Genomic DNA, 16,908 nt, shown 5'->3' on the forward strand with positions numbered 1-16,908 from the left:
TGATGAGACGTGGAGGAATGCCTCGTTAAAAACTAGGCCCAATTTAAAAGAGTGGGTCTCCTAGACTCGTAATGCCCATACACTAAGTGCATGGGCTGACAAACATTTCCCCCTGGGGGAGTAAAATTGTTAAAAATATTTTGAGCATTATAGACACCCTTGCCAAAAAATTGGACTGGCTGTAGCAGCACAGAACCCGTTAACCCTGGTGATCTAGTGGTGAATGAGGAGCCTTTAATGGTAAATCATACTGAAATAAAAGAAATAAATAAAAAATGTGAATCCACCTATGAAAGTAACAAAAGGGAGGGGCTGTTATGGAAATATATATGTGTATATATTTCATCTAGATCTCACTTGCCTGCTATAGGCTATACACTGCTATATACTCCATATACTCATGTATTCTTATATAGCCATATGCACACAGATACATATTTACAGTTTGAACTCTATAACTAGTTGGTGGAAATAACCTGCTACCCCCCATGAGAGAGTCTGGGGAGCTGATGTGATCTCATGATAGCATTGTCTTGCGACATGTCTCCAGACACACAGAAGAGGAAGTTAGGCCAGATGGTCCAGCCGATATTGTAGACTTGCTGACATTGGAATACAAGGGGCAGTATATCATCTGATTCTTAAGTCACCTTAGGTCGGACGCCCATATATGTTCATGTATTTAAACTGACCAATTAGATAAGAAGTAAAGCCTTTATGTTAATGAATAACCACTCCTTTCTGTACGAACTGATAAAAGACTATGAATGTAAATAAAGCTTCCAGACTTCTGCTGGAATGAGTTGTTGCTAACCAAGTGTAGCTTCCTCTTTTCCTTTGAGCGCTCAATAAGACTGTCTAATTAGGACAGGCCACAGTACGCACAGGGGTAAATTCACCCAACCAAAAAATCCACAATTGACGCCCAACTCGAGGCCGTGGACGAAAACGCACGGGGATCCTGCTGACCGGAGAGGACAGAGGTGCCGACCAAGGTCTTGGCACATGAGAATGGAGATTTGCGCAACTCCATAAGGTAAGAAAATCTAGTTATCTTACCTGAATGTTCCCTGTGCCCAGTCCGGGTCAGCAACTCTGAAAAATGAGGATGATTGACCTCATGGAGATCAACATCCAACACTGCGGAGACACCATCACGTGTTTCTCAACGCAGTGATTCTAGAGCACTGCCCCCATCCCTTATGGGAAATATGTAAAACATGCAAAACAGAAGCCGTGGAGACACCATCACATGTTTCTCAACGCAATGACTAGCCAGGTCTTTCACCGGGAAGGAACAACCACGGGAAGGGCAGTCTCCAATGAAGGAAGCCACCTATGCCAAAACATGGTATCCATCCACAGACAGCTGTTTCGGGGTATTTGCCCCTCATCAGTGTGGAGTAGAAAACTGGCTAGTAGGAGCAATGCCTAGTAGAAGACTGTGAAAAATGAGGATGATTGACCTCATGGAGATCAACAGAAGTAAAGCCTTTATGTTAATGAATAACCACTCCTTTCTGTATGAACTGATAAAAGACCATGAATGTGAATAAAGCTTCCAGAGTTCTGCTGGAATGAGTTGTTGCTAACCAAGTGTAGCTTCCTCTTTTCCTTTGAGCGCTCAATAAGACTGTCTAATTAGGACAGGCCACAGTACGCACAGGGGTAAATTCACCCAACCAAAAAATCCACAATTGACGCCCAACTCGAGGCCGTGGACGAAAACACACGGGGATCCTGCTGACCGGAGAGGACAGAGGTGCCGACCAAGGTCTTGGCTCATGAGAATGGAGATTTGCGCAACTCCATAAGGTAAGAAAATCTAGTTATCTTACCTGAATATTCCCTGTGCCCAGTCCGGGTCAGCAACTCTAGCCGGTCAGTGTGGTCACCAAACCCAGGTAGTGTTAAAAAGTCCACGCTCTAATCCAAACCCTGGGATAAGCTAAGTGTCTGCTGTGGTCCTGTGTGTCTAAGATCCGGGTGAGTTGGTGGAAAATTGTGACAGATTTGTGTTTGTGGGTGCTGGAAAACTGATAACAGGGGAGTTTGACCCACTCAGATAGGTCCTCACAAATACACCTGGACACAGGGGGAGGACAGAAGCCTTGCCCAGGGACAGGTGGTGGGGCCTTACGGAGTTATCACAAGGCGAATCTCACATCAAGCTATCACAACAAACACCCGTGCACAGGAAGGGACAACAGCGCCCAACGCCAGACCACGCGGTGGTGTTAGCTTAGGGGAGATATTGCAAGCCAAACCACTTGACAGGTTGCCACCAACACACCTGGTCACAGGGAAGGACAGAAGCCGGCCCAGGTATCAGGTGGTGGCAACATTGTGGGAGTTATATTACTGATACTGACAAGCCAGGCAGGACATCGGGTACAGCGTGTTAACATTCCCGGGTCACCAGCGCAGTGCACCCAGTGTGGTTGGCAGTTATCGGTTACCAGCAGCTGTTTCACATACGCGTCACAAGACAAGGGCTGTCGATCTCTCTCCCCGGACGTCTATATGTGAATTCAGTGCAGGTTTCCACTAAGATTTGAAGCAGAAAGTGTTTTTTTTTCCTTTTGTCTTGTAAACTTCCTCTTCTGCCTACAGGGTGTGCCCCTGATATATATATATATATTTTTCATACTGTTACATTTTGTTCTATACTCTGCTTTTCCCTATTTTATGCTTTATCTTGCATTTTTGGCAGAGATTTTTATTCTTGTTACTGCAGTGTGAGAATTTTCGGGAAAGTTGTTTTTTTTTAAGCATATCACTGCAGTCTACGTTAGGTTTAATTTTTCTCTCTCTTCCATTGTTCTCAGAAGATTTCACTGAGAGACACAGAGGAAAAAAAAAAGGGGGAAGTGTGTGTATCCTGCATCATTTCTGAATTAACCCTTTTATTGTTGGAAGTTGTACTGATTTTTAGATTCTTATAAATATTTTGGAGTGTTTTTTGCAAGGTCTACCAACTTCATGAGTATTCTTTTTGTTTTCTTTCCTTTTTAAGTAAGTTGCAAACTAGGGGTTGCAAAGTTTTTAAGTTTTAATCACACCTTTTTTGAAGTTTTTGGGACACAGTAGGTGTTATTCAGAAAGTTAAGCATGTCATTTTCTACGGGCAGCTCCGTATGCTGCAGCATGGTATGATGTATTGAAAGGAAAAAGGGAAGTAGCTAGTTGAGCTCAATTGCCGTCTGCATTTTCTTAAAGTGACAGAGGATTTTACAGCGCAGAAGGTGCTAGCAGATAGTGTGAACAGGAAAGGATTGTTTTGTTTTTTTACGTTATTTCAACACTATGTAAAATTATACAAGAATGGACCTTCAAATTAGATTAGAAAACACACTATGATGGCCACAAAATGAGCTCACCACAAAGAAGCGATCCACAAAATTATATATAAAAAATTATTTTTATTAACAAGATCATGTACAATAAAAGGGCCACATACCCATAATTACAAAAATAACCCAAGAAGGGGACTACAATGTTATTTGGTTAATGTGTTGCATAGGTAAAAATATGCGTTGATATAATGAGGGTATGTCCCATGTCAATCCATAGCACATCATATATCTATATGTAAAGTAAATCCACTAGTGCTACAAATTAGCATCTATTACAAATGATATTATCCTTATTTGCGCAATGGAACACCCTCAGAATCATACATAATTGAACATGTAATCTCTCATAATATCAAAATAAATCTATGATGGCAAAAAAGGAGGTATAATTAAACAATGCTAGATGAATCCACAGCCATGTCCCCCATACTCCACTATATAATGTATGCGTGGAGCACGCCCCCGGAAGAAGCAGCAGGGCGAAACGCGCATCGGGGCGCGGGGGACAGCGGCTGTTTTTTTACTTAGCACATTATAAGGTATTTACATCATGTCTCTGTTTATTTAAAAAACTTCTTATCGATGGTTGTCTTTAATATATGGGTCGCTCCACGCATACATTATATAGTGGAGTATGGATTGACATGGGACATACCCTCACCCACCTCTCAGTTCATCGTCACCCGCTGGCCCAGTGCCAGATCCAGACAATGAGGTGTCCCTATATCCACAGGACACCCTCTCTAGAGAGACAGCTATAACACCGGGAGAAGGAAGTGAATCACTCCCCACATATGACAACACAGGTGCCCTCCCGATACAACAGCTAGCAGAAGGGAGGTGTGGGCCATCAGACACTGCACATGCTAAGACTGAAGATCCTATGTGCCACACGGAGCTGCAGTCTCGGGGGGGGGGGAAGTACCCACACACAGAAAGACAGACAATCACACAATGGCACAGTTCATCCTCTAATGAAAATGAAGGAGGGACAGACATGCTGCATAGTACTAGGAGAAACTCACAGACACCAAGTAGGCAGGGGCAGATAGAGCCAGAACTTTTACACTATGTGCCCTTCACCCCTAGTCAGGTGTTCAGTATTCTAAAAAAACTTGCCAGACCCAGATTTGGACCCCATGCCATTTTACAGAAGAATGCAGCATAGCCAGCAGACATATGCTGCAACCTGGAGTGATCTCTGGTCCATAATGGAGGTAAAAGCAGGTGAAACACTCTGGCCAATCATGAAGGAACACTTCAAGCTTCCATCAGAATTAGATGTGCATTCCTGGGAATCAGGATCAAAGCTAATTGAACAGCTTAGAGAGTGGGCCAACGCCAGACAAGCACTCAGCCTGCATAACATGAGCCAAGCCGAGACAGTCTGTAGACGAGTTTCATGGCAGAGTGAGGCAAGTATTCCAAATTTTAGGCTTCACTATTCATGATCAGGTACACGGACAAATGTTGGCACAGGCCTTTGTGCATGGACTAAGAGAACCAATCAAGAAACTACTGATAGTGGCCAGGCCTGAGTACAGGACAATAGCAGTAGATGTCCTGCTCGCAGTAGCCAGAATTGAGTCTCTCCCAGGAGTGCGGAGGACAGGCCCTCCTGTGGTGGCCACTGACGTGGAGGAGCAACCACCCTGCAGAGACAGAAGACCTCTCAGGTGTTTCAACTGTGGCAACCTTGGCCATTTCCAGAACCAGTGCACAGCACCCCGGCAACCCAGGTCATCATGCAGAGGAGTAGGCCAAGAAAGAAACACAGAAGACAATGAAGAACCTGTCCATAGGACAGAGACAAACCAGGTCCGCCAGACGTCACACCCCTGACATGTGAACCCCATTAGCGGACCCAATGCCTCAAATCACTGGGGGCTGCATATCTTTCCTTGTGGACACTGGTGCAGTCAGAAGTGAAAATCCTCGACCCCACCAGTCTATCAGAGCACTCTGTGTCTTGTGTGGGGATTAAAGGTCAAGACAGACGTTCCCCAGCTCGCAAGCCCCTGAGCATGTGGACACAGCCAGGACACTCCATCCTGTTCCAGTTTACGGTGAAGACCTGCCTACCCCACCTGATGAGTGCAGACCTACTGCAGGAACTGAAGGTGACCAAAGTGTCCCATGAAGATGTGACCTTGACCTCTTCTCCACCCCAGACCCAAGAAGAATCAATCATGCCCATGCTGCTGGCCCTACAAGAGCCTCACTCAAACAACCGGTGCAAGCCTACCCAAGGAGGTGCTGGACATAGCACCCAGAAGCCTATGGCCCAAGGGGGACTTCAAGTTGCGCCAGTGCGGGTGTCACTCACGTCTGGAACCCCGGACGCTCAGAAGGCCCAGCATTCGCTGCTCATCACCCATAGCCAAACTGCCTCTGACCAACTGGAGGTCTAAGTGGAACTGCTGTTCAAGAAACGGCCTAAGAATTTTGGCATGGGCCAGGGAAACTCTCAACCCAGAGGGACCATACCCGCTTCGTGAAAAGGCTGCACTGCTTCCGGCTCCAGCACCAGAGGATCATCTTGGATAAGATTCTGAAGGTGTTCCCTGAAAGTTAATCTGCTCCTCTCCATAATGCAATAATACACACCAGCTAGCGCTGACTTTTTCTCTTATTGTCTCTTCACAGCTCCACTTGAATGCCTTTTTATTTCCTGCTACTCTGGCCCACCAGGTCATTTATGAGCTTTAACAAGATTATTTTCATGTCTGAAGAAGGTCCATTGTAAGGACCGAAACGTCACAACGTCACATTAAGAGTACATGTCTTGTGGAGAAATAAGCTGTGAATAAAACGAATTTTCTTCTTTCTGCATATGGGAGTGCCAGTTTTTTGATTTTTTTGAAAGTTAATCCAGGCCCTGGACCAGAAGACAGCCACTCAGCTCCTCAAACTGATTAACAAATGCAGACCTGAGATCAAGCTGGGTGAAAGGAACTGCTGCTGGCTGGTAAAGAAGACGCCCCAGCAAAAAGACCCCCTGTGAGAGCAAGAAAGCTCAGCTGGACGTCATCTCTGATGAAGAGGACCACAGCAAACGGCTGGTTTTCCTGCCGGCCCTGTGCCAGAAGATGGGAGTCACTCACGGCACTGTGAAGAGCAAGGCCAGATTGAGCCGCCTCACCCACGGGAATCATCATGCAGTCCCAGCTTTTCTCGATCAAGAGGAAGACTGTGGAAGGAGAACCAGACTGGATTGAATGGTGCATAACCTGAGGTCTGAGAGCGAAGCAACCGTATTTGAAACGCCAGTTGTGCCAGGTCTGCACACTCTGCTGACAAACCTGCCAGCCACAGCAACGGTGCTCACGGTGATGGATCTGCCTGAAGCTCCCCTCATTGTCCCCTCCCCACCTGGACGACCAGTTCCTGAAAACGCACAAGGGGGGTGCAGAACAAATGGACAGTGATGCCCAAGAGGGCCCGGAACAGCCTTTCACAGTTCGCCAGAGCATTGTCCTCCATCCCCATCAACTGGATTGCGGAGCATGCAGAAGTCATCAACATCGCTACCTGCACAGGCTTTCCATGTCTCCTCTACTCTGCCTGATGGAGCAGCAGCGAAAGTTTTGCAAAAAATAGTCCAGTGGTGCAAAAGCAAGTTACGTTCCCGAAGACACCGTATCGCCCACTGGACGAAACTCTTGACAGATGCCGGAGGACCGCGGAGGAGAAAATGGCTCCCTCAACAACTCCGAAGATGCAGGCCTACCTTAGCCTAGTCTCGTACTGCAGAACTTGGATCCCTGGTGCTCCAGGCTTAATGCAGCCTCTGTACAATTGCATCAACGCATTGAAGCCTTCATCCCGTACAGGAAACTGAAAGACTTCATAGTCTCTGCGCCAACTCTAGGCCTCCCTGATTACGAGAAGCCATCCCGTCCTGACCGAACGGAAAAAGGACAAAGATGGAGAAGGTCATGCTACTGGCCAGGCTTAAAACAGACCCACGGAGGAAAACCAGAGGCCTCTAGACTACCTCTTAGCCGGCCTGGATCCAGTTGCAAGGGGGGCCCTCCTACATGAAAAAAAAATACCCGCAGCACACGCCCTCTTGACAAGGCTGCTCTCCACCACTCTTCAGTGCTCTCAGCCGTTACCTGTCTCTACTCCCACTCCCAATGGGGGATGCGGATACGGACACTCAGATGAAAAATCTGCAAGATACCATAGATGGCTCCAGTTTTGCAGTGCAGCGACCAGGCAATCAAGACTTTCTATGGTCCAGAAGGTTGTCAGCCCAAGAGCCCAAGAAACGGAGCTAATAGAGCTGATGAAAGACCTGCCAGATTGCGAAGAACAAAAACTTCCAGCTACTCACATGACATGGCACCCGACTTCGCACCCATCTGGGCTGCAAGAAACTTCATCACAGCAAGCGGATTGACCTTGAAGCACCATGGAGCCATCAGAGACCTGCTGGACGCTCTTCAACTGCTAAAAGTGGTGGCAGTGTTGAAGGTCAAGGCACACGAAAAAACTGAACACAGTAGAGACACGGGGCATCAACAGCAGACGTGTCAGCCAAAGAAGCAGCCAAGAGGAAGACAATATGGAAAATAGGAGAGGTCGTAGAGCCGGACGGCTACTACAAGACGACTGAAGATGAGAAAACCTGACAAAATGACTTCCCGAAACCTGTACAAGTAGCAGGACCAGATTCGGAAGAAGGGAAGCTGGATGCTGAAGGGCAAAAGCACTGGGCTCCAAGAAACCTGTCTACCTCAAAACAGACCTAGCCTACCTCAAAGTGTGTACCCTACAGTGGTTCAATGGGCACATGGCCCCCACACAGAATTGAAGACACAGATGAATGACCTGATTGGACTCAACTCACACCTCAACAGCGAAGATTCCCAGCAGCTGTTTGGTCTCCGACAAATTTAACATCGGACAAGCGGGAAAAGTTCCCCCACATCGTCTGACCTGAAGACTTCCCAGTAAGGAACCGGTTGGCGAAGACTGCTGCAAAGAAGCTACTCTCAAAAATAGTGTGCAGATATGGGGGTTCCAGAAGCAATGGCAAGTGATCAGGGACCCACATACACAGCAAACCTGACACAAGAGACCTGATTAGCAGTAGGGTCAGACTTAGGCCTGCACACTACCCACCATCCCACACCATAGACTAGGTGGGACACTTTAGAGCAGCGTGCTAAAAAATTTGCCCAAGAGACAGACAAACCCTGGCATTAGACACTCCCGTAGGCTCAGAAGAAGCTGTCACCGATATGAAACTTTATTTGGGTAAAAAAAAAACAGTTTAGGGGTATTCTTTACTTAGCAGTTGACTATGCAATATGATACTTTGTCTGCATGTGTAATTGAATTAATCAAGAATCTTGCTAATGTCCATTCTAGAGTTTTTTCTCCCTCATTGCCAGGTCCAGATTCGGTGCCTGGTATGCACGTCCTGAAGTCAGGAGACTGAGTGTGGGTGGAGAAAGTCCACAAAGAGAAGCACTCAATCCCAGATTTGATGGCCCTTCTCCAAGTGCTGACGCCACCAACCTGGAGGAAAAACCCCCACCTGGATCCACGCACCGCATTGCAGGAAAAAGCCTTCATACCAGAGGACACACCTGAGCTGGAATGATGCTGTGGATGACCTACCTGACTGAATACATCACCTACCTGACAGAGAATACACATGCACTGACTGCATAGACTGCTAAGAGACTTTGATTACATTACACCAAACCCCCTTTAGGGACAGATCTCCTGACCGCCCATTTGCGAAAGTCTGTACAGAGGATGTATGCACTAGGCATATGTCAGTCCACTGGCAGCATAAAAGAGTTGCAGCGCTTTGGGCCAGGAGCAGGATTTTAGGGCAAGTGATATCTAAGGGGGGGATTGTTATGGAAATATATATGTATATGTATTTCATCTAGATCTCACTTGCCTGCTATAGGCTATACACTGCTATATACTCCATATATTCATGTATTCTTATATAGCCATATGCACAGATACATATTTACAGTTTGCACTCTATAACTAGTTGGTGGAAATAACCAGCTACCCCCCCATGAGAGTCTGAGGAGCTGATGTGATCTCATGATAGCATTGTCTTGTGACATGTCTCCAGACACACAGAAGAGGAAGTTAGGCCAGATGGTCCAGCCGATATTGTAGACTTGCTGACATTGGAATACAAGGGGCAGTATATCATCTGATTCTTAAGTCACCTTAGGTCGGACGCCCATATATGTTCATGTATTTAAACTGACCAATTAGATAAGAAGTAAAGCCTTTATGTTAATGAATAACCACTCCTTTCTGTACGAACTGATAAAAGACCATGAATGTGAATAAAGCTTCCAGAGTTCTGCTGGAATGAGTTGTTGCTAACCAAGTGTAGCTTCCTCTTTTCCTTTGAGCGCTCAATGAGACTCTGTCTAATTAGGACAGGCCACAGTATGCACAGGGGTAAATTCACCCAACCAAAAAATCCACAACAGGGCGAACACAGATTCATAGATATGAAGCCAGAATGTGTTCAACGAGATAGGTTTGTCCCTAGCAACAGCTCCAGACAGGGATATAAATAAAAATATAATATAATAGGATTTCACTATTTTTATATTGGAGAGGTGTACACTAGGTCATAAGAGGATGTTCCACAGATAGGAAAAATGGAAAATATAAGAATAAATGGGAAGAATATACGTACATCTAATTTTTATGAGATTTCCCCCTGTGGAGTAACATTTGCTTTGGTTTAAAATTAGTAACAGGCATCATAAGACACCCTTGCCAAAAATTAGACTGCCTGTAGCAGCACAGAACACATTAACCCTGGTGATCTTGTGAATGAGGAGACATTTATGAAGGGCTCATTAAAAACTAGGCCCAATGCTATGGAGCGGGTCTCCTAGACTTGTAACACCCATTCACGCAGTGCATGGGCTGACAAACATTTCCCCATGGGGGGTATATTTTTTCCCCATGGGGGGGTACACTTTTTAAAAATATACTATGGGCATCATAGACACCCTTGCCACAAATTTGGACTGCCTGTAGCAGCACAGAACCCGTCAACCCTGGTGATCTATTGGTGGAGAATGAGGAGCCATAATGATGAATCATACTGAAATCAAACAAATAAAAAATGTGAATCCACCTATGAAAGAAAATAACAAAAGGGAGGGGCAAACACAGGTTCATAGATATGAAGACAGAATGTGTTCAACGAGATATGCTTGTCCCTAACAACAGCTCAGAGACAGGGATATAAATATAATAGGATTTCACTATTTTTATATTGGAGAGGTATACACTAGGTCATAAGAGGATGTTCCACAGATAGGAAAAATGGTAAATTTCAGAATAAATGGTAATATATCTGTTTTAAGACAGTTCCCCCTGGGGGAGTAACATTTGCTTTGGTTTCAAATTAGTAACGGGCATCAAAACACCCTTGCCAAAAATTCAGTGACTTTTGCATCACGGAATACATTCACCCTGGTGTTCTACTGGTTGTGGATGATGAGGATGAGATAACACCAAACAGACCAAATCAGGAAGCGGATAGCCATGTGTGGTTGTAAAGAGGTGCATGAGAATACACCTCCACAAAAAAGACAATGTATTTGAGGTTATGTTTCGCTGTTTTCATTCGGTGGTGTACAGAAGTCTTGCCCATTCCAGTTGACAGGCGGATGCGCTTATCTGTTATAATTCCACCAGCGGCACTAAAAACCCGCTCTGACAGAAAGCTAGCAGCAGGGCAGGCCAGGACCTCCAAGGCGTAGAGAGCCAGTTCATGCCACGTGTCCAGCTTGGATACCCAATAATTAAAAGGCACCGAGGAATCCCGGAGGATGTTTGTACGATCTGCAAAGTACTCGCTCATCATCTTCAAACATTGCACTTCTTGCATCAGCACCCCTTGCCTCTTTGGTGGCACGATTGGAGGGTCTGAGAAAAGTGTCCCAGAACTTTGCCATTGTTCTCCTGCCTGAGCTGGATTGTACTTCTGTCTCTCTTGTTTGGACTCCTTGGCTGTACAACAAAACTGACGTCTGCTGCCAGCGTCCTCACATGGGAATTTTTTCAGTAATTCCGCTACAAGGGCCCTCTGGTACAGCAACATTTTTGTACACCTGTCTGCCTCTGGAAGAGATTGAAATTTTTCCTTGTAGCGTGGGTCTAGAAGTGTCACCAACCAGTAATGAGTGTCACCGAAAATTTTTATAATGCGAGGGTCACGGGAAATGCAGCACAACATAAAGTCAGCCATGCGTACCAGACTACCAACAGGACTGACCATGCTGTCCTCCTTTGTCCTCTGGCCATCCCCGCTGAACAGACGGTATGACAGCTGTGCTTGTAGTACCATCTATAGCGCATGAAAGTAGCTTCTGTTCTTCCTCCTCCTCATTGTCTACCAATCCACGTTGCAATGACATGAGGCTGGGATGAGTATAATCACCCTGTATGGTTCCTTGCTCCATGTCCTTGTGCTCTGCCTGCAATGCATCATCTTTAATTGTGAGCAGAGAGGTTTTCAGAATGCTGAGAAGCAGGATGGTGATGCTAATTATGGTGTCATCGCCACTCACCATCTTGGTGCAGGCCTCAAAGGTATGGAGGATAGTATATATGTCTGACATCCATGTCCACTCCTGAGGTCTTATGTGTGGAGTCTGAACTGATTATCAACGGCCTTGTTGATGCTGGTAGTCAACAACTACCTTCTTCTGCTCACAAATCCTTTCCAACATATGCAGTGTAGAGTTCCAACGCATGGGGACATCACACACCAGTGAGCCGGAAGCTGCAAACGCTACTGAAGCACGGGAAGGGCGGCTGAAGCTCTAGCTCACTTTCTAAAATGGGCAGACAGATGTCGTACTTTCACTAGCAGATCCGGCAGCTCCGGATAGCTTGAGAAAACGTTGAACCACGAGGTTAAGCACATGGGTCAGTCAAGGTACGTGTGTGAGCTCACCTTGCCTCAGAGCCACCACTAGGTTCAGGCCATTGTCATATATGACCATGCCTGGCAGTAGGTTCAGCGGTGTCATCCAAATATCTGACTGCTCTTTCAGCGCTGTCCACAACTCTTCTGCATTGTGCGGTTTGTCACCTATGCAAATTAGCTTCAGCACAGCCTTTTGCCGCTTGGCTGAGGCAGTGCTGCAGTGCTTCCAGCTTCTGACTGATGTGTTCATTTCAGAGATGGAGGCTGAAGAGGAGGTGATGCAGGAGCTGTAGACTGTGGGGGCAACCCTGATTGATGTAAGGCCCACAATCCTTGGCGTGGGGAGTATGTGTTCCATCGGAAGGTCCAACTAGGTCCCGACTTCCACTGTTATTCAAGTGTGCCGTCAGTGAGATGTATCGTTCCCTGCCCACAAGCACTTGTCCTCATGTCCATGGTTAGGTGAACTTTCCCAGAAACAGCATTGTTGAGGGCACGGGTAATGCGGGACACATGCTGGTCTAATGCCAGTACAGCACAATGGGAGAAATAGTGGCGACTGGGGACGGAGTACCTTGGGACGGCCGCCATCAGGTTGCGGAAAGCTTCCATCTCAACGAGCCTAAAAGGCAACATTTTGAGCACAAGCAGACGAAAAATGTTCGAATTAAATGCTGTGGACTTTGGGGCATTGGCTGGGTATTTTCACTTGCGTTCCAAGTGCAGGGCCCGAGGCATCTTCACAGGCACGTGAACTGGGGATTGGCTTGTACGCAAAAGTGGAAGCAGTGTTGTCACCTGCAGTGTTCCTGGAGCCTGAAGTTCGGCCCACAAGTCGGGTGCTTTGCTGCTATGTGCCTAATCATGCTGGTGGTGGTCAGGCTGGTAGTTTTACTTCCCCTGCTGATGCAGGCATGGCAAGTGCTGCAAATGGCCTGTTTGGGGTTATCGGCAGTCTTTAAAAAAATAACCAGACTCTGGAAGATCTAACAGTTGGAATGGCAACTTCTGTCCTGTTGGTGTTATGGGGAACGGATGCATGCCTTCTGTCTGTGGCCAATAAACTGCTTCTTCCTACCTGTTTGGGTGATATGCCTCCTTCCCTATGTGTGCTGCTGTCATCGCTCTGCATGTCCTCCTGCCAGGTTGGGTCAGTCACTGTCATCCACCACATCTTCTACATCCGCACCCTGCTCCTCCTCCTGACTTTCCAGCAATTGAGTCTCATCATCGTCCACCTCTTGTGACCATGGCTGCCCAAAGATTTGTGCATCGCTACATGGAATATCATCTTGTCCCACTTCAAGTGGAGCGGGCGAGAGGCACGAATCTCCAAATGGAAAACTGAACAGCTCTTCGGAGTGTCCGAGTGTGGGATCAGTTGTCTCAGGGCACTCGGCATGGTGGGAGGAAGGAGGATCAGGGTGAACAATATCCAGTCCACACTCACGGCTACTCAGACTTGACTGTGTGGAAGACATGGTGGTGGTGGTGGCTAAGTGACTGGAAGCATTATCCGCTATCCAACCCACAACCGTTTCACACTGCTCTGGCTTCAATAATGGTGTGATGTGGTCCCCTAGAAACTGGGACAGGAAGGTTGAGTGCGAAGATGTAGGTCTTTGCTGTGGCCCACTTTCAGCTTGACCACGGCCTCGTCCACTGCATGCACCATCGGCATCATGTCCACTTCTCAGTCCCTTGCTTTGCCCATTTTAAGTGGACTATTGAAATATTTGAAAAGCTCAATACAAATGGATTTATTTGGAGAAAATTTATATGTGATCAGTATGCCTGCAAAGCGAAGATACACCAGGCCTCAGCCTGAGATAGCAGACTATTAATTTTTAAGTTTTGTGTTGATTTCTGAAAACACAAAATAATGAGTAGAACAAGGCTAGCAGACAGAACTATGCAACTTATGCCTGCGAAGCAAAGATTTTACACCACAGATACACCAGGCCTCAGCCTGAGATAACAGACTGTATTAATTTTTTTTTTTTTTTGGGGGGGGGGGGTTTGTGTAAATTTTTAAAAACACAAAATGAGTAGATACAGATACACCAGGCCTCAGCCTGAGATAAGAGACTGTATATTTTTTGGATAAAAAAGACTGTTGGATATAACGAGAGTGACAGACTGCCCAAAAAAGGGAAGTTAGGCCTAAAATACCTCAATTTTTGGCACATGGATGTATGAGGCGTGTCACAGATAGACCCTATTGTAAACTATGGCCTGTTTTTTAAAACAATGCAACATAGTGCTGTATATAAGTATAGTTTCACCCAGGACAAAAAAAAGAAAACCGCCATAAACTGGCAAAACTTTGAGCACACAGATATGAGCTGCTTCGGAGATACCACTATGACAAATGTGTGGCCTGTATTTTTTTTTTGGACTAAATACTGCTGTATTTAAGGACAGTGACAGCCAGGCCAAAAAATGAAAACCGCTGTAAACTGGCAGAACCTTGAGCACACACAGATATGAGCTGGCACGGAGATACCACTACGACAAATGTGTGCCATTTTTTTTTTTTTTTCATTTTTGGGCTAACTAGTGCTGCATATAAGTAGTTTCACCCAGGACAAAAAAAAGAAAACCACCGTAAACTGACCAAACTTTGAGCACAGATCTGAGCTTCCACGGAGATACCACTACGACAAATGTGTGGTCTGTATTTTTTTTGGCTAAATACTGCTGTATTTAACCAAAAGTGACAGCCAGGTCAAAAAAAGTAAACAGCCGCAGACTGGCCAAACTTTGAGCACACACAGATATGAGCTGCCATGGCGATACCACTACAACAAATGTGTGGCCTGTTTTTTTTTTTTTTTTTGCTAAATACTGCTGTATTTACCTAAAAGTGACAGGCAGGCCAAAAAAAGAAAACAGCCGTAAACTGGCCAAACTTTGAGCATGCACAGATATGAGCTGGCACGGAGATACCACACCAAAAAACGAGTGGCCTGTATTCCAATTACACCTGGGGCTAGCTATATACGGCTAATATATATATCCTACCGGTAGCAGCAGCAGCACCAGAACACAGGAAGGGAATGGACCCTCTTGATGTATGCAATGATCTATATATACACATACAGTGCATGAGGACAGAGTGGCGCGCTGCTGTGGAACAGGGACAGGTGAATATCGCATATATTTACCCCCTCCTGGCGCGTCTCTGCAGCCCCTTCTCCCACGGTCTCAGCAGCTCTTCCTTTCTTCAGTGTTCACGTGGTACCGCTCATTAGTCATGAATATGCGCATATTCATGACTTTAATGAGCGATACCACAAGACCGCTGAACACAGGCGCCGGAAACCTTGGTAGCAGCAGGGAGCTGCAGAGACCACGCCAAGAGGGGGCAAGTATGATCTGACACCCCCAATCTCCCTCCTCACCGACCCCCTGGCGCATATGACTCAAGTATAAGCAGAGAGGGGGACTTTCAGCCCAAAAAAATGGGCTGAAAATCTCGGCTTATACTCAAGTATATACGATAATTAAGCAAACACTGACAGCACTCACCTACCTCTGCTACATCTCTCCTAGCAGGGAGAATTGAAAGCTCAAAAGCAGTAATAACCCAAGGATCAGGATCTCTGGGTGAATAATCACGGCCCTTTCAAGTCCTAATAGAAAGTGGCATGTCTATAAGGACGTGAAAGGGAAGTGCAGTGACGGGAAGTGGTTGTTAGAAATTCCTTAATTCTGAACATGGCTTCTCCCTATGTGAATTCTCATACAGTTACTCCACTGTGAGTCCTTTGATGCTCATCTTCCTTTCTGTGCCTTAAAGCCCATTGAGACAAATTGTAACAGTAATTCACTATATGATCACCATAAGTGACCCAATGTTTAACCCCTTAGCGACCGCCGATCCGCCTTTTAACGGCGGTATTTAACCATACTGAAACTACAGCGCCAATTCACGGTGCTGTGGAGAAAGTGACTAGCGCTCCCCAGTGTCGGATTTTCTCCGGGGTCTCGCCTGCGGGGGGTAGCCGAGACCCCAGGGGACATGAATCGGTGGTGTTTTACCGGCCCCGCTTTTGCGATCGCCGTTATTAACCCTATAACGGCAACCGCAAAAAAAAGCCGCGATTGTGCATTAAATTTCTCTTTCCTCTGATGTGATCGCACATCAGAGGAGAGAGAACTAGGGTCCCCGATCCCCCTGGTACCTCTCCGTGGTCCAGGGTCCCCTCCCGGTGGTCCCGTGTCCCGCCGGCGTCCTCCGGTGGGCGCCGCCATTTTGGATCCGGAGAAAATGGCGGGCGTATGCGCAGTGCGCCCGCCGGGAACTGCAGGCTCCGGCTGGCATATTCCATTCATTCATTTTGATCACGATGATAAACTATCATCGTGATCAAAATAAACAAAATAGTACATAATCCCCCCGTTTATCACCCACTTAGTTAGGCCAACATAACGAAATAAAGAAAATATTTTTTTTTCAGTTTTCCATTAGGGTTAGGGTTGGGCTAGGGTTAGGGCTCGGGTTAGAATTAGGGTTAGGGCGAACTAGGATTAGGGTTAGAATTAGGATTGGGATTAGGGTTGGGATTAGGGGTGTGTTGGGGGTTAGAGTTGGAGCAAGAA

General features: G+C 46.3%; 1 protein-coding gene across 1 annotated transcript in view; it reads left to right on the top strand.

The window, feature by feature from the left end:
* The window catches only part of LOC141060494 (uncharacterized), a 561,818-nt gene that overhangs the window by 74,292 nt on the left and 470,618 nt on the right, over nucleotides 1-16,908 (top strand). The gene's annotated exons all lie outside the window — the stretch shown is intronic.

The sequence above is a fragment of the Dendrobates tinctorius genome, unplaced genomic scaffold, assembly GCF_039654945.1.
Source record: "Dendrobates tinctorius isolate UK_male_01 unplaced genomic scaffold, ASM3965494v1 ptg000237l, whole genome shotgun sequence".
Taxonomy (NCBI): domain Eukaryota; kingdom Metazoa; phylum Chordata; class Amphibia; order Anura; family Dendrobatidae; genus Dendrobates; species Dendrobates tinctorius.